This window comes from Rhinopithecus roxellana, chromosome 11, assembly GCF_007565055.1.
Source record: "Rhinopithecus roxellana isolate Shanxi Qingling chromosome 11, ASM756505v1, whole genome shotgun sequence".
In the NCBI taxonomy this organism is placed as follows: Eukaryota; Metazoa; Chordata; class Mammalia; order Primates; family Cercopithecidae; genus Rhinopithecus; species Rhinopithecus roxellana.
Genome location: NC_044559.1, coordinates 66,767,101 through 66,786,930, shown reverse-complemented (window position 1 = coordinate 66,786,930; position 19,830 = coordinate 66,767,101). Strand labels below are relative to the sequence as shown.

Sequence of the window (19,830 nt, the reverse complement as noted above, 5' to 3'; positions counted from 1 at the left end):
ATTTTTCTCCATTGAATATTAGGAGATTGTATTTTTGTATTCTTACTTGTTTATTAGAATAGTAATAAATCTTATTTTATGTTTCAGGAACGCATGGTGGAGTGTTTTATACACAGGTTTTCAGTAAAGGGGAAAAAGGAAGCGTTGTATGGATAATATGTCCCTTAGAATGACAATGAAAACATGGACTGCCTCTGTTTCTCTTACACATCACAATTCTATTGCAAAATACAGATAGTCCTACAGGATGTGTAGAAAGCATATAAATAATAGAGTGTTACAGTAAAAGTTAGCCTATTATGATTGTTACATACTACTAATAACAATTTCTGCCTTACTTTCTCAGTGGTATCTATGACAAAAGGTATTGCTCAGCTTTCACAACAAAGTAGATGGGGAGAACATTCAGTGATTTAAACGTGCTGATACAGGCTTCTTTCTGAAGGTGCACTGGCATATTCTGTATCCTTGACCTTCAGTAAAGAGTATAAAGAATCGGTTTTGGAAACCAAACCTTGTAATTTGTCTTACATGATCATTTCTCTTGAAAGCTTCATTTAGGCTCAGTTTCATTTATAGGACTAGAAATATTAGAATTTTTTATTACTCAGATTCTCATCTGATAGCCTAAATCCATTGTATCAGATTTTTCCTATATGATATGTGATCATATAATAATAAGATTGGTATTTTGTCAATCTTTGACTAATTTTCTCATTATGCTACAATCATATTATAGGTTCACAGTATTATTTTCCTGAACAATTTATGTTTGTACAAAATAAGTTATTGAGTTGGGGTCAGCAAACATTTTCTGTAAAGAACAAAGTAAATCTTCAGGGCTTTTGTGAGCCAGGTAGTCTCTGTTGCAGCAACTTAACTCTGCTTATTGTAGTGTTAAAATCACCAACAATATATCTTTAAAAGGGGAACAAGATTGTGGACATTTAAATTTTATATAATTTTCCCATGTTAAGAAATATCTATTTTTTTGACTTTTTTCCCCCAACTGTTAAAAAATGTCAAAACCATTTTTACCCTTTCAATCTTACAAAAATCAGGTGGTGGGCTGGATTTGTCCTGTGGGCTATAGTTTGCCAACCCTTGTCTTGGATAATACAATCAGTGAACCTACTCTTAGAAGCCCAGTCCCAGATTTAGAGCACAGATTAAGAACTTTTGAAGAATAAAAATAGGAAGTAGAAAAAATAATGTAAATGTAGTCCACACTATGATTGTTCCACTATGGCAGTGTAGAAAATTAAAGATGATACTTTCATTAGAATTGGAACATAGTGGTGACGGTGGAAGCTAGGCACTTATCTTGAAGTCACCTTTGAAAAGCAAGCACATCTTATTTAATTTAGAGTACCTTTGGTGGGAACAAATGCCTCTGCTTAACAGCTCTGCACCCCACCATTCCTCACTCCCAGTATTTACTTAAAACATGAACAATCTGTTACAAGAGAACACACAAAAGGAAAACTAAGGGAGAAACAATGTGTTTCTCATCAATATCACTAGATGTAATAATTATATTAAATTCTTCCTTCAGCCTTTGAGACTTATCTCAATATCATTATGAAACCATACCTGTTTCTCTTGCCATTTCCTCTCTTATCCTAATCAAAATTACTAACCTTCCTTCCTTTAAATTACTTAATTTTTTTCACCTCTGTTAACAGATGTTATCCCAGTCTGCCACGGGAGAGAATTGATGGCTTCTTTAAAATCGCTTTGAAGTTAGATTTTGAGGAAGTAGAGTCTACATTAGTATCCTCACAAGTTTCTCCATGAGAGGTCTTCAATTTAATTGTCTTTTATTTAACATTTTATTTTTAAGTTAGATTAAACCTGTAAAATACAATGTAAGATGTTTTCAGGTTGTAAACTACTAACACTGAAGATCAGTGTTTGACTTTCCTTTCTCTATGCAAAAGGGAACATTTTGTTAAAAATAGAGCTAATGAGTAATATCATGGAATGAAATTTTAAAAAATTCATACTACATATTTTCTTTTAATGAAAACATCCATTTGATGCTTTGATATCCTCCTGAGTACCATTTTGTCTGGAGACAAATACATTTTTTCATAGGGAATAACATGCTGCTTTTATCTCCATATACAGCCCCCTCTGTGTGTCTTCATGTATTTTGCTCTATAGTGAGCTTATTTAGACACCGAAGTATTTATTAGTTTGTTAAGGCGCATACTTTTAATATTTCAACATAATTAGTGATTCTAGAAATACATAACATGTAGCAAACTCATTATTGCTCCATTGGTGCCCACACACCCACACACGCATATACACACACACACAAAGTAGATAACACAAATCTATTAGTAGAATAGGTGTGTCAATTTACATGCAGAGATTACTATTTAAACAATAATAATGATAATCATTACAATCCTAGTAACTCACATTTGTTATATTCTTACTCTGTGCTATACATTATGCTAACCAAGCTACTTGCATGTTCTTATTTGGTGCTCACAGCAATCATGTTGATAAAAAACAGCTTCATAATCATGTACCACTGCTGAGAATGAGTTTACCTGAAATATTTCCCTGGTTTTACATCATAATGTATGTTCCAACATAAGGCTAGTAGGCTATTACTATCTGTATGTGGAAAGTGTTTTAAATGAGGAAGATAACTAAACCTAATAGGGCATTTGTAATAACCTAAATATCACTTGAGGAAGGATATGTATGTTTATTGCTCCAGTTAAATAGATGCTTATACTGTCATTTTAATAGATGCATTTCAACCTCAAATACTCATATACTTAATCTACGTACTTTGTCTATAGAAAACAAGAGATATCAAAATATGTTACCTCTTCTCATATTACATTTACGTGACAGAAGAACTTTAGAACATGTTAAATGGAAGTAGAATTTAGAGACAAATTTCCCAGTCTTCTAATATATTTTGAAAACAAATTTACAGTTGGGCTGAATACTGTCCTTTCACATCCATGTGAGCATGTAAGCTTATTTGGACATTCTGTGACTCTTATTCCATTCCATATCCTCTTCTTTCTCCTAATCTTATGGCTTCTTCTTCTTATTTATTTATTTGTTTGTTTGTTTGTTTGTTTATGAGATGGAGTCTCACTCTGTTTCCCAGGCTAGAGTGCAGTGGCGTGATCTCACCTCAATGCAGCCTCTGCCTGCTGAGTTCAAGCAATTCTCTGCTTCAGCCTCCTGAGTAGCTGAGATTATAAGCACCCACCACCATGCCTAACTAATTTTTTTTTTTTTTTTTTTTTTTTTTTGTATTTTTAGTAGAGTTGGGGTTTCACCATCTTGGCCCGGTTGGTCTTGAACTCCTGACCTTGTGATCCACCCACCTCGGCCTCCCAAAGTGCTGGGATTGCAGGCATGAGCCCCCACACCTGCCCTTTTATTTTAAGCCTATTTTAAAATATATAGTAATGACGGTTAATGTTGTATATACTATGTTGTTCATCAATGCTTTACGTTTCTTATTCTCATTTTCTCACTCAGTTGAAGTCCAGGTACCCAGGTCACAAAAATGTTAGCTGTATGGAATACCTGATAGTAATTTTCCATATACATATAATAAAAGGGTATGTTCTCTTTATTGTATATTAACATAATTTACTTCTGAGTAAGATGGCTTCGAAAACACAATTGTACTATTATTCAAAAACAGATTCACAGATAAGTTAGGTAATTAAGAAAGTACTAAGGCCTCCAAGGAAGCAGTTCTATGATTTCAGTGACTTAAAAGTTCCTCATCTAACTAGGAATATGTTCTTTATACCTGACCTAATGTTCCATAGAAAATCTAAGGAGAGTAGCTTTTTCCTCAGTGTTCTTTCTGTATCTTCCAATTGTCCATAGTTTCTGCAGAGCTCTTCTTCATGCTTCCCTTTTATAATTCCTTTAGTTCAGGATCAAACAGCAGAAACCTGAATGTTGATTCCACCCACAGACATAATTTTGAGGGTTTTTTAAACTTTATTTTAAATTTTTTTCTCAGTTTTTTTAATTGAATGCATTGTTAAAGGCTTTGCACATTAGTATATCAAAATTTATTTCTACTCAAAAAATGAGATAATTTGATAATCCTGAGACTGCTGTTGTCTACAGCAACAATTTCTGAGTATAGTCCACTGCCTTTAAACAGTGTGATATTTTTAGTTCAGCAGTGTTTGTACCAATACCTGTAATGCCACTGATATTGAGACTAAATATCTATCACCATTTTCCATTGGGAACATTTTTATTATTGAAAAAACTTATCTCTATATTTATGTTTCTATACCTAATAATAGATTATAAAATTAGAAAGGCTACATATTTCAAGATAAATGGACATAATTTTTGACAAAATGAACAGTATTTTATGTATTTATTTTATAAATATGAAATGCTTCACACATTTTGTTATTTGTATGTAAGTTATTTTGTCATTCCTAGTTTATGTGTGTTTTTCTCTCTTACTAGAATGAAAGTCTATGATGTTTTTAGACAAAGATACACAGTGTCTCATTCATCTCTGTGTCTCAAGTACCAAGCTAACTGTGATGTTCTTGGCATAGAATAGATGCACATATATGTATTTCATTGATTAATATTGTTTTTAAAAAACGATGAATACTAGAGATTGCATAATTCTAATCCATTTATTATTTTCTTGGACTTTTTTCTTCAATCTATAGCACATCTGTTGAATTATCTCTTGAATCTTCTTATTCCATTTCTTGCCCAATTCCACAATTTCCACACATTTCTGTTTAGTTATAGAAACACAGAATAAAAAATCTACTGAGTATACTTCTATAAGAAATATTGTATCTAGTAAAGAAGAATTATGTCCCAACATACTCTAGCCTTATAGCTGCCAATAGAAATAACCCCCTTCTATTTTCTACTGTATGGACTCAATTTGTATCACTTTACCACTTACTTAGTGTGTGTTTACTCTCAGTTAATTCATAATATGTATTCTCTTCCCGATGTGCATTTATTATTTTAGATAATAGCTACCTTTCAGTGTACTTTTTCCCTTAACTTTAGAAAACATGATGCATGTTAGAAAACATTGTGTGAATGGATAAATACATATCCAACACTCAATAAAAAATAAACAAATTAAAATCCAAGCCCAAATCAGCAGTAGCACAAACAATCACCATTTGCTGAGTACTTAGCATATGTTATACGTATGATATGTTAGCCATTTGACAAAGACAGTTCTGCCTCATATCTCACTTGATCCTCATCACAACTCTTAGAAATTCTAGGTCAAATATATAGATTCAAGGAAGAGTCCAGAAAGAAATGGCAGACTGATCCCAAACCCCTGTTCCACACACAGGAGTATGCAAGTGGCACTTTGCCTCTTGGTGGGGATTTCTGTGGACAAGCATGAGAAAAGTAATGACAGTACAAGAAGAAAGTAGAATGACAATAGCACCCTGACCAGAAGCTTATTTGTAGTGACAGAACACTTCATTAGTGTTTATTATGTTTAAATATTTAATAATTAAGTTAGATAGTGCAAATAACAATTATAATATAAAATTTATAGTTTTGCAGTTATTTTGGTCATGAAAATTGTTCAAGTTTAAATTGCTTAAACTTCCAAAGGGATAAAGTTCTTGACTTTCAAAAGCTTTAATCTTTAAGGCATTAAAATTCCTTTAATGAGCAATGTTGCCTTAATAATAACTCCTTAAAGTGAATGTGAATAAAACTTTCAGCATTTTCAACTGTTTTCACCTCCCTCATCTATTTTAAATATTCTTGGAACAAATAAAATAGTGTAGATTTGATACTGGCAGGAAGTTGTGAAATGCTTGAATGGTCCGACAGATGGTAAAACTCAAAATCTCTTCTGGCCTCTCAGCCCTCTAGGCTAGTATTGGCTCAGCATTTTTATTTCCACATTTGAGATATTTTAGGATTTTCATTGTTATACTAATATATAATTACAATTATATACGTATAGGTCTAGTATATATACATATATGTGTGTATATATGTTTATATGCATGTATGTTGCTATGCATTGTTTACTAATTCTCTTGCTAATGATTTTATATCCACTTTGTCTTTATATTGCATTAGTTTTATTAAGAAACAGTTATCTTTATTAAGAAAATACATAATAAACTAATTATTCAATGGAAAATTACATAATTTTAAATTTGGAAGTGGTCTTGGAGTTCCTTGTCTCCTGCCATTGTAGCACTCATTTATAAAATACTCATGAAAACTCAGCCAAGATTGAGGAGCTAACAAATTTAGATTGATGTTTTTTCATGTGTGCAGGATAGTTCACAATAATCAATGAAACCATTTGCCACTTTGATTTTTTGCGTGTTTTTGTTGTTGTTGTTCTGGTACGTGATTAGAATAAAGCTTCTGCCAATCTTTTCCCGTTTTAATACTAGTTAATCTGCTGAAATGTTAAAATGATCATGAATTTGCTTAACTATCTTCAGATTGTTCAAAAAAGCATTATGTACACAGAGACCCTTCACCACATTTGTCAGAGACCCTACTCTGCATTTCTCTCACCTCCCTAGCCTCAATTCCCTTGTGCATATGTGTATGTGTGTGTGTGTGTGTGTGTATGTGAGAGAGAGAGGAAAAGAGAGAGACAAAGAGGGAGACTGAAATTTTTAATATTTCATCTTGAAATTGTGATGGCACATGTTTCACTGTTACTTATGCCACAAAGTGAATAATATTTGCTGAATTTAATAACTCAATGACTCAGCAAATATGATTCATTGAACTTCCCAAACAATAGTCTTTCTTTTTCCTCATTCACATTCTCTACAAATTTTAAGCCTTGCTGTTTGAGAGTGATAAAGTTTCTTTCTCTTCATTTTAGAAAAAACATAGCGTTGCTGGATTTCTAAGGCATACTTTAGAAAGTAAAGTCCTTCTAAATTGTACTTTCTAAAGTGAAATCTTTCACTTTCTGAAGTGTGCTTTAAAAACATAGCAATGTCATGTTTCCCTAAAATGGGCATTGTAAAATATAAATATTTCTAGCCCTGAATCAGTATTTTTGTCTAACCCTCCATATTTCCTTAGTTTTCCCAAATATTGCCATCTACTTAAGTTAAAATGTAAAATTATACTGTGCTACTCTGCCTCTTTATCCTGCCCTCTTTTAAATTACAAAGAGCTAGAGTTTCATTTATTATCTTATGTATTCATCTATTCATGCTATGGCCTTAAAATTTGTTTTAAAAATATTAAAAACATAAATATTAAGATAGACATTGCAAAGTAAATCTGACCAGTGACAATAAGAAACTTGCTTGGACCTTACAGAATCTATTCCAATAGGTTTTATACTGTGTAAATTAATAAATTATGTCTCATTTTAGTATAATTGTTACCCAACTGTTAGGTCACACAAGATATAATATTAAATTATATTTCTGCAACCAGTTTTATTTTTCTTATATAAGTAAGTCTAGGCAAAATTTTTATAACATAGTTTAGAATGTAAAAAGAGCCACACACAATATATTCTGTGGTTTGTTTTTCAAAGTTTTAGATTATGATTTTCTGTCAAGATTGCCATCTTGACTTTGCTGGTTATATATCTTAAGAAAGTGACATTTATGCCTCCAGCCCACCTAAATCCAAAATTTATCTAGAAAGTTAAAAATTAATCATTGTGTTTAGAGAAAAAAAAAAAAACTTATTTCAGTTTAACAATGCAAAGAAAAAAGATTTTATGTTGGTGATCATTTTATGTTAGTGAATAGCTGAGGTTAAGATACTGAACCTTTTCCTGCCACTCTGTAATGCCAATTGTTAACTCAATTTATTTTAATAAATATATGTGTACAGAGCTTTAGAAATGTGTCCCTTATTTCACTATGCACAAAAGGTGTTCACAAGAAAGGTAGTTTTGTTAAGTTGAGAATTTCTGATTTTATTTTATTTGTTCATTTCGTTTTATTGTTAGCCTCTTTTACTTTTGGGATTATACAGTTATTCAACTCTGTTTTTAAAGTGATGTGCTATGCTACCACTCTGCCAAAGCCACTAGAACTATTTTTTAGAATTAACCAGAAGGTTCAAAGACACATACATCTTAAGAAATGAAATTTAACAAATGAGATAGACCTTATTATTTATTAACTTTAGTGTTGCATTTGGTTTTCCATTTATTTATACTCTTTGAACAGTAGAATACTTTAGAAGAGGAACAACATGAAAAAGGAGATATTAATCATTCATATAACCATACAGTTTCTTTTTTTGTCATTTTTCTTTGTTCTCTCATTTTCCTAGTTGGAGAAAGTTTTGAAGACAAAACAAGTAGGAATATGACAAAACCAGGAAGACTGACTTAGACAGATGAGAAAGACAGAAAGCCAGAAAGCTGATGATGCTGGTTTAGTAGGCTGTTTACAGATCTGTTTTGGATAAAAGGTCTGGACCCTAAGGTGCCTTGATTAAATGCAGAGTAATTACATCTTGATTTGGTTGCTCTCCTATACTTATCTTCTTGTCTCTCTAGATATGTAGCTGCCTCATATGTTCTGTCACTGTGCAAAAGGGACCAGACTCTGAATTATGTTCTCCTTAACATGGGTGGTTCCTGTTGGCTAGTGGGTCATTATCTCAGCTTATAGAGTCAACTGTTGATCTAATTATCCGAACAAAACAATTCTCCCTAGATATGAATAAACTTAAGCTTCTAGTGGGGATATTTATTTTAAGGAGGATTTTTACAGCACATGCTAACAGAATTCTAAAGTAATCAGAGGTGATGATATTGAGAATAAGTGCTTCTTTGTCCTTCATTTCTGTTTTAATTATTCTAATTCCATCCACTTAAATTATCAGGGAGATATTTAAAAAAATCAATATTACTGATACATATCATTGCTTATCTGTTAAACTTTGCAAGCAGACTCCATAGTGTTTAAAGACACATAACTTGGCAAGAAAAAGGGAGTTAGCATAGAGAATTGCAAATATTCAACAGTTTTTAAAATCTTTTCAATTGTAAGAAAAAAATTGCTAAACTGTGTTTATTTCCTTTTGAATTTTGTGTACTATATTGTGTTCACCCATGACTTTCATTTGTGGTATTGAAGACGTTTAGATATTTTAATGAAATGTTTGCAAAGATATACAGAAGTCATAGACCTATGTTGTTCTGTGCTGGAGGAATGTTACTAGTATAAGAAAGAAATAACACTGACAAAAATATAGAGAGAGAGCAACAAAATGAAACAAAACAAAATAAAAACTTGAATTTTGTATGCATTTATCAAGTACTACCGGCAGATGCATTGTTCCATGGTACACCGTTTTCATTTCTTTGTCATTTGTTGACTCCAGACACAGAAGCTGATCCATTAACTCATTCTCTTTAAACCAACTTATCATCAGAATGTCTTCTCCCCAATCTGCTCTTATTCTTCTACTCTCCTGTTATTATTATTTTTATTATTATAGAAACCCAAAGGAACTAGTACAGGAAAACAGAACTCTACTTAGAAGATATAAATATATAATGACTAAGTAGTCTAAGACAGAATATTCATAGAAAGCAAGAGAGAAAAGCCAGGAATTGTTTTGTATAGCCTCAGGTATTACAGAAGGACAAGTATATGTTTAACTGTATAGATTTTTGAATCAACACAGTCCTGGGTTCGAGTCCTACTCTGCCATAAACTAGCTATGTGATCTTGGAAATATTAGTTAACCTCTTGAATGTGAGTTTTGTTTATGTTATAAAATGGTTAAAACATACCTATCTCATGGGATTGGCATCATGAGATAATGTGGCTAAACTATTTAGACAGTGCCTTGTACTAAACAATATAAGAAAATATTTTTGAGATTCCGAGAGTGTTAAAGGCAAGATCAAGGGTTAATATCATTGGACAAATCCAAGCCAGTAGTTTTGTAAGGCGTAAGAGCTAATATATAGTATTTCTGAGGTGAAATATTATATTTGAAAAAATCAGGATCTACCCCAGTAAACAAAACCTTCTAAGGTTATTAGCTCAATGGCTATATTCACATCCCCTAAGAGAAAGAGTTAGTGACAACCAAATTGATGGAATAGGATGAACATAAAGGTAACAACTAACAATTTTTGATGGCTATCTTGCCCATGAAAAACCATCAGTATTGTTAATAAAAGTGTAAAGAAATATAAATGAATGCAATGTTTTATTTTACATTACAGAAACTATTTTAATGACATAAATATATGAGCATAATTGAACTGCATATAAAAAGTGTTAAACCAATATTTAGCTATCTAATATATTATAAATAGCCCTGTCTTCACATACCTTTCCTCTAGGAAAAAAAAAAATAGAATTATTTACTTTCTATACATATTTAGTGTTCTTCAAAGTATCTTTGTTATTAAATTAATTTGAGAGAGGGAGGTGGTTAAGAAAACACTGCTTTATACCAGTACATATAACTATGTGATTTATAATAAATGCAACCACAGTGGCAGTATATTTTCTGGATGTTAATAGCCTGAAATCCCTTTCAGTAGCAGCATTAATCAGTCAAGGATGGGTTATTTTATGGTCTTTAATGGCCTTTGTTGATAGATGGAGATTTTGTTTACAGATTATTCTTCATTGAACCACCATAGATTGCAAGCTATGATTCTTAAGAGATATTCTCAAAACATAAATTATGCTGCTAAGAAATCTGTTCAGAGCTAAATTAAATTAGATAGCTGCATTTTTTATGAAGCATAGGTAATGGAGCAATATACTACAAATGCCTTTTCCTGAGACATTGTAGTAGAATATCTTTAACACAATTTTTTCCTAAGAAACATTCCCCTGCTTGTGTGCAAGTTTATGAGCACACTTGTTTTCTCTTGAGTAATTTATGTAGAATACATAACATTTGAAATGCACTTATGATGTTTGACTATTATAATGAATATCTGCCTTCAGGTCAGACATTACCAAAAATTTTCATTTTTAAAAAATGAACAAAAACAGTAGTGCTCATTTATATTTTCCAAATGTCTTCATAATGTTGAGTATACTGAGAATTCAGTAGTAAAAGTTTTAATAATTGTCGCAGTCAATGTTTTGTTTCACATTGAGTGATTTTTTATTGTACCTTTCGGGGAAACATTATTCATGGGCTTGTAGAACATGATTATCGTCCATGTTGATTCTAATATTTTGCTCACATACATCTTACAGATTGAGTATAGAGTCTAAAAATTTGGGTATGATTATACTACTTCAAAATATATTTTCATTTCCTAAATGTTATTGACTTTTAAAATTTCTAGCTAGGGACTGATTTTTTTTTTTTTTTTTTCTCATTTCTTCTTCTTCTTTTTTTTTTTTTTTTTTTTTTTTTTTTTAGTGGAGAGTAATATAGTAGCTATGGAAAACTAATGGCTGTATTTGACTAAACTACACTAAACAAGTCAAGACACCCTTAATTTATTTCAGTGTGAAAGTTGGAATTGTAAGAGAACCTAAACCATGACTTCTTGAAGAATATTACCGGCTAAGTCACATCATTTTGTTTGATGACTTTCTCCTATTTGTATTTTTTATTTTGTTAAGAGAGGGTCTCTGTCATCCAGGCTGGAGTGCAGTGGCAGGATCACGGATCACTGCACCCTAGATCTCCTGGGCTCAATCTGTCCTCCCACTTCAGCCTCCGGAGTAGCAGGAACTGTAGGCATGTGTCACCCCACCCAGATTATTATTATTATTTTTTGTAGAGACGAGATTTCACTAAACTACCCAGGTGGGTCTCAGACTTCCGAGTTGAAGCATTTCTCCCACATCAGCCTCTCCAAGCGGCTGGACTATAGGTATACCCCCATCATGTCTGCTATTTTTTTTTTTTTTTTTTTTTTTTTTTTGGTAGAGACAAGGTTTTGTTATGTTGCCTATCCCGCTCCTAATCTCCCGGGCTCAAACAATCCGGCCACCTCCGCCTCCCACAGTGCTGGGATTACAGTTGTGAGCCACCACACACAGCCTCTCCTTTAATATTGAGCTAAGTGTTTGCATACAAATCCCCTCAGATTTTTTTGCTCTGAAATCCCCTCAGGGCTACGCCTAGTCCTCTCTTTAGCTCTATCACTAAAGAGATATTTGTGAAAGAGAAGTATTTCAAGTTAAAATATTATTTTGATAAATTCCTTATGTATGCTAGTCTCACAATAACCAAAATGATGTAGGCAAGGCCTTTCCAAAGTGCAGAAGTATTAGGTTGGTGCAAAAGTAATCGCAGTTTTTGACATTACTTTCAAAGGCAAAAACCATGATTACTTTTGGACCAGCCCAATAGCCTGATTAGCAGTGTCTTGCTCACAGTAGACCTCATGGCATCATATCGCTTCCTTACCAACATTCTTCATATATCTGTAAAAATTCTTTGTAGTAAACAGTAGAAACCTTAAAGTTACCATTGATTTATTGAGCAATCTAATATTTATTCTAATAAATATATTAAAATAATATAAATTATAAAATCTCCATTACCCTCTAGTCTATTATATTTTCTTACTGATTGAATTGTTATGCTAAGGCAATTCTAATGGTAAGGACTATGGGTTAATTCCTACTCTTAACTTGAAACAAGAATAAATTTGGCATGCAGACAAATTTGTATAATGTTCAAAACATAAACATATGCCAGTAATTGAAAGGTCTCTGAGGGCTGGAACCTGGATTTCCTGTATGCCTTTCCTTCTCTTCTTTCTATTCTACTTCTGCCATTCTTGAATATTTTTCCATATTTAGTAATGCCACATGTTATATATTGGGTAGTGGGCAGGAATATGGAGAAAATAATATTTTTGCCCCAGGATCCTCTACCAAGAATATTATTAAATTTAGAAGATTTTATATCACATTATTGTTTACCACATTTATTGCACATAAATCCATTTTTAAATCTTATAATTATCTTTTGACTAATACAGATATATTGAATTATTGTATTATTTTCTTTATGTTAAAAGTATTATGCTACTAAATGTAAACATATAAAGCAACTCATTTTCACAAATAATTTTTAACATTATTTAAATTTTTTAAAATTACAACAAATATTAAGTATAGGTTACTTTGACAACTAAAAGACCTTTATTACTTATATTAATAAATCCAGCCACCTGAAATTAGTATATATTTTCAAAAAAATCACTATATTTGTATGTATATTTGCAGCCACTCACCATTTAGGCTTAGTTTTATGACTCTAGGGAATTCTTCGTTAAAAAGCTTTACAATAGTCAGACTGTGGAACAGAAGAAAGAGCTTTATAAGTCCGTTCTTGCATATGCCTGTTCCTCTCTCATCCTTCTGTTAGGAATTCTGCCATACTTTTGGTTTCTGATGGGTTTGTTATGACTTGGCCTTAAGTTTGGGCCATCCTTTAAACAATTAATCTGTGTTCTCTGCCACATGCTTCCAAAGAAGTGTAGCTTGACTTACTTTGTTTTATGATTTCTGAAAACCCTTCAGCCTACACACACATACACTTAGGCTTTTGGTTGCTGATTCCAGTTGAGGACAATACTAATTTTTCTAGCCTACATACAAACTGGCATCTTTCCACAATCTTGATCCTGACCCATTGTTTCCATGTCCAAGACAGCATACAATTCTAACATTTTCATTGTTTTATTTAGTTTCCTTCTCTCTTTCTGATAGCAAGAAGGACACAAACTAGAGATGCATCTTTGGGCAGTATGTGAAGGCTGTTCAAAGGAGTTGTAATTATTCTTATATATCTCAAAATTGAAGATGATTCTTGTCCTCTGTGAAGGGTTTCTAGTAGTTGCTTTTAGAGTTATTAGTTTCCTTTCTTTGCATTCTCATCCATGGCAGACATCTTTGGCAGCAATTCTCACTTTTCAGGAAATAGAATCATCACTACTGTGGCCAGCTACTACAGACAAACTAAGCTACATTAAATGCCCAAACATATGAGTTCTTCCCATGTCTCCTCCACTCTACCTCCCCATTTACCGACTAGCTACAACAATAAAGCCCACTTCCCAGATTCTCCATGAAAGGAGTTAGGCTACAAATCTAGCACTTTAAGTTTTCTAGCTCCTACCTGAGGTCTGGCTTCTAACTCACTGTCTATGAGAGCTATTGGGGTTGTCATTCACTATTTACCTGTGGGCTATAGAAAACAAGGCAGCCATTTTAAACGTGTCATTCACTATTTACCTATGGGCTATAGAAAACAAGGCAGCCATTTTAAACAGGCATGTGGGTGTTTCCACAAATTCTCCCACTCGCTCACTCCTGGGATGAAAGCAAGTCTCTAGCTTCACTCTGGAAGGAATTGATCTACATATCTATCCCCTCAACTTTTCCAGCTGCTACCTGAGGAACTAGCTTCCAACTGACGTGTCTATGAGAACTAATGGGGACCAGCATCCACTAGGCCCATGGAGGCTACAGAGATCAAAGCAACAGTTTGAAAAAGTGTGTGGTTTGAATGAGCTTGCAAAGATTTGCCGTAGCTCTTCTCCCCAGCTCAGTTCAGCATGAACAGGTTATACACCCAACTTTTTGCTGAGGAGAGAAGAAATTGGAAAATACAGTTAGTGCCCCAGCATTTATGGCTATTACTAAAAAAAATTCAGTATCTCACCTGTTTCAGGGCAATGATGAGACTTGGCATACTCTGGACACCCAGAGGTCACTTAGAAAAAAAAAAAGAAAATGACTGAATTTGTGAAAATCACGAAAGTTTAAGAGGTACCCAGAATTTCTGGCAGGGCTAAATTGTGAAGGTCTTATATATGACACCAGTCCATGAAGATGGAAAGAAGTGACTATTTTAGATAATCTGCAGGTACCAGCAGATTCAGTAAAGGAAAATGAAGAAATAGAGAAATATGTTCCAGATAAAAGATCCAATAAATCCCCAGAAATCAACCTAATATATTGGAGGTAAATGATTTTCACAATAAGTAATTCAAAGTATGGTCAAAAAGATGTTTACAAAGTTCAGAACAGCAGTGTAAAACCAGCACATGTACCCTTGAACTTAAAATACAAATTGTATTTATTTTAAAAAAGAAAGGATCAGTAAACATCAACAAAACAAAAAAGGTTCACTGGAAGTCATTCAGAGTAGCAGAAAGAAAAAAGCAAAAAAAAAAAAAAAAAAAAAACAATGAAAAAGGAAAGTCAAGATAGCTTAAAACCCTATGGGACATCATCAGGTGGACCAATATAAGAATTATGAAAATATCAAAAGGAGAAGAGAAATATAAAGGGGCAAAAAGCTTGTTTAAAAAACAACAACAACAACAACAACTTGTCTTCATGTCCTAGATTGTCTAGAAAAAAAGAAAAATAAAAAGGATAATTTTTTTTTAAATGACAAAAACTTCCCAAATTTGAAGAAGGAAATAAACATCTAGTCCCCAAAAGCCAAAAAGGCATCAAATCAGATGGGCCCAAATAGATCCATACCAAGACACAACATCATCAAATTGGGACAAGTCAAAAACAAGGAATTTTGAAAGCAGCAAAAGAAAAGCAACTTGTTATGTATGTTAGGGAACCCTCTTAAGATCATTGGTGGATTTTCAGCAGAAACTTTGCAGGCCAGAAGGGAGTTGTATGATATATTTAAAATGCAGGAAAAACAAACAAACAAACAAAAAAATACAACTTCCAACCAAAATAGTATACCCAGAAAATTATTTCAAAACTTAAGACAAAATAAAAATGAACAAAAGATGAGGACATTTATTGCCAATAGACTTGTCACATAAGAAATGCTAAAGGGAGTACTTTAAGTTGAAATCAAAGGATGCTAAATAACAATATAAGAGCATACAAAAATATAAAACTCATTGGTAATGGTAAATTTATAGAGGCAAATAAAAAATACTATATTATTGTAGTTGTGGTAGGTAAATCACTTTTAATTCTAGTCTAAAATTTTAAAAAGTATTAAATATAGCTATAACTAAAATTGCATTAATAGATACACAATATTAGGATATGTAAATTCTATCAGTAATCTATAATGGGAGCAAGGTAAAAATGTGAAGTTTTTGTGTGGAAGAGAAGTTGTCTGTTTTAGATTGTTATAACTATAATATATTTTATATGACCATGTCAATCACACAGAAAATACCTATAGTAGTTAGAAAAGAAAATCTACCTATAGTAGGTAAAAAAGTAGTTATAAAAGAAAAGGAGAAAGGAATTAACACCTATCAAACAACAACAATAATAAAAAAAAGCACAAAATAAGATATCAAGAAAGAAAAAAAGTAAAGAAACAAGAAAAACAGAAAGCAGTCAGTAAAATTTCAATAGTAAATACTTCCCTATCAATAGTTACTTTAAATGTAAAAGGATTAAACTGCCCAATCACACGATATTAACTGGCTGAAAGAATAAAAACTTGGCACCAACTATTTAAGGACACACATAGTTAAACATGATGGAATGGAAAAAATATATATGTTTTATACAAATGGTAATGAAAAGAAAGCAGAATGGCTGTACTTACATTAGACAAAATAGACGTTATGCCAAAAACTGTCGCTAGGGGCAGGGAAGGTCATTATATAATGATAAAAAGGTCAATTCAACAGGAAGATATAACTATGGTAAATGTATGTGCACTCAATATCAGATCTAAATATATAAAGCAAATACAGAACTGAAGAGAAATTTATAGCAGCACAATAATATTAAAAGATTTTAATATTCCACTTTTAATAATGGACAGAACGGCCACAGAGGACTCAATGGAAAACAGCTTACTTGAATAATAGGAGAGACCAAATGAAACTAACACACATCTGCAGAACTTTCTACCCAACAATAGATTATACATTCTTTTCAAGCACATATGGAACATTATTCACAATAGATTACCTATTAGATAACAAAACAACTCAACAACTTTAAGATGATAGAAACTCTATCAAGTATCTTTTCAGGTTACAATAGAGTGAAAGTGTAAATCAGTTAACAGTAAAGAAACAAGGAAATTCACAAATACATGGCAACTAAACAATACACTCTTGAACAATCATTGGGTCCAAGATGAAATTTAAGAAATTAAAAGCTATTTCCTGACAAAAGTGCAAACAAAACATACCAACAGTTGTGAGATGTAGCAAAAGCATTTCTTAGAAGGGACATTATAGTAACTGGGCCAAATCTGTTTTCCATTGCCAATGTACTACTGCTAAAGCTGTGCAATATCAAACATCCTCTCTCTAGGCTCAGGGACCATCTTGGAAGAAGAGAGAATGTGAAATTGTAAGATCTGGGTCAGAGAGGTGGAGTGTACAGGCTAAACCAATTCTGTCTTGAATGCTAATCCAACATGTTTGCTTTTCATTACCCTTGGTTCTGGGAATGCCTCTAAGATTTTTACTCTACTACTGTTAAGAGCACACACTAACCATAAATTCTGACCAAATTACTTCAATTCTCCTTACCTATGGTATATAAGCCTTGGATTCTGGGGGTTAATGGCATGGGGATCCATCGTCTTGTCTCACAGCCACCCAAGACATGGTTTCTGTTTGTGAATACCTATTAAATGTTCCTGAGGAAATAAATAAAAAGAAGCATCTCAAATAAACAACCTAAAAAATAACTAGCCAAAGAAAGAAAAAAATACTAATCCAAATATCATCAGAAAGAAAGAAATAATGCTAATTAAAGCAACAAATAAATGTTAAAAAGGATAAAAAAGCTATTTCAAGTCAAGAAAACTGAGTTGTTTTTGAAAAAGACAAATAAAACTGGCACATCCTTTCCTAGAGTAACCAAAGAGAGAAAGAAGCCTGAAATAAATAAAACTGTAAATGAAAGAGGACACATTACAACAGATGTCTCAGAAATAAAAAGAGCCCTTAAGGGACTGCTGTGAATAAATATACACCAACAAATTAGATAAATGGTGAAGTAATAGATAAATTCCTAGAAACATACATCCTACCAAGATTGAAGAAGAAATAGAAAGGACAGTCCAGCACTGCATGGCTTTGTGGGAGAATTCCACCAAACATTCAAAGAATTAATAAGAATCTTTCTTAAACTCTTTGAAAATCTAGACGATGGAACACTTACAAACTCATTGCACATAGCCAACATCGAACTGATAACCAAAGACATCCACAAGAAAAGTAAACTACAGGCTAGTAACCTTGATGAATGTAGATGCAGAAATCCTCAATGAAATACAAGCAAAAAAATGAGAACAATACATTGAAAAAATTGTGCCCAATGACCAACTAGGACTTATCCCTCAGGTGCAAGGATGGTTGAACATACATAAGTAATTCAATGTGATACACAACATAAACAGAATGAAACACAAAAACCGTATGATCATCTCAATAAATTCTGGAAATATATTTGACAAATTTAATACCTATTTCTAATTTAAAAAAAACTCTCAATACAATAGGTAGAGAGAAAATCTATCTCAACACAATAATAGCCATATAAGAAAAGCCCACTGATAACACAATAATCAATGGGGAAAACCCCAAAGCCTCTCCTCTAAAATCCTGTACAAGACAAGATTTCCTGCTCTTGCTACTTCTACTCAAAATAGCACTGAATGTCCTAGCAGAGCAATTATACAATAAAAAGCAATAAAAGACATTCAACCTGGATATGAAACAGTAAAATTATCTCTGTTTACAGTTGACATATAGGTGTATATGCAGAAAAGTCTAAAAGTCTCAATGACAAACAAAAAATGCTACATTAATTGTACATGAATTTAGTAAAGTTGCTCTAAATAAAAAGTGCCATTTTTATAGGCTAAAAATAGATTATCTGAAAGGAAATTTTAAAAATCATATTTATATAAGAATAAATACTTTGAAACATATTTAATCAAACAGGAAAATATATACACTGAAAATTATAAAGTATTAATAAAGGAAAATGCTTTTTGTAAAATACAATATTTTTCTTTTTTAAAAAACTTTTAGGTTTAGGGGTATATGTGTAGATTTGTTATATATATAAAGTTATGTCATGGGGGTTTGATACACAGATTGTGTCATCACCTGTGTACTAAGCAAAGTACCTAACAACTACTTTTTTCTGATCCTCTCCCTCCTCTCACCCTCCACCTTCTGGTTGGCCTCACTGTCTGATTGTTGCTGTATTTGTGTCCATGTGTTTTCATCATTTAGCTCCCACTTGTAAGTGAGAACATGCAGTATTTCTGTTTTCTGGTTTTCTGTTCCTGTATTAGTTTGCATAGAATAATGGCCTCTAGCTCCATCCATGTTACTGCAAAGGACATGGTCTCATTCTTTTTTATGACTGCATAAAATTCCATGGTGTATATGTACCACATTTACTGCAATGAGCATATGTGGCTTCTAATACATCAATTATATTTCTTTGACTATATACCCAGTAATGGGATTGCTGGGTCAAATAGCAGTTCTGTTTTTGACTCTTTGAGAAGTTACCACACTGCTTCTTACAATGGTCAAACTAAATTATACTCCCACCAACAGTGTAAAAGTGAGCCCTCTTCTCCACAGCCAGGCCAACATATGCTACTTTCTGACTTTTTAATAAAACACTTTCTGACTGGTGTGAGATGTTGTCTATTGTGGTTTTGATTTGCATTTCTCTAATGATCAGTGGTGTTGAGCTTTTTAAAATATGTTTTTTGGCTGCAAGTTTTTTTTGTTTTTGTTTTTGTTTTTTAAAAGTGTCTGTTCATGTACTTTTCACACTTTGTAGTGTTTTTTTTTTTTCCTGTAAATTTGTTTAAATTAATTATAGATGCTGGATAATCGACCTT

General features: G+C 32.5%; 1 protein-coding gene across 12 annotated transcripts in view; it reads left to right on the top strand.

Annotated features, from left to right (window-relative positions):
* Positions 1–19,830, top strand: part of PCDH15 (protocadherin related 15) — a 1,888,416-nt gene that overhangs the window by 1,065,099 nt on the left and 803,487 nt on the right. The window lies entirely within an intron of this gene.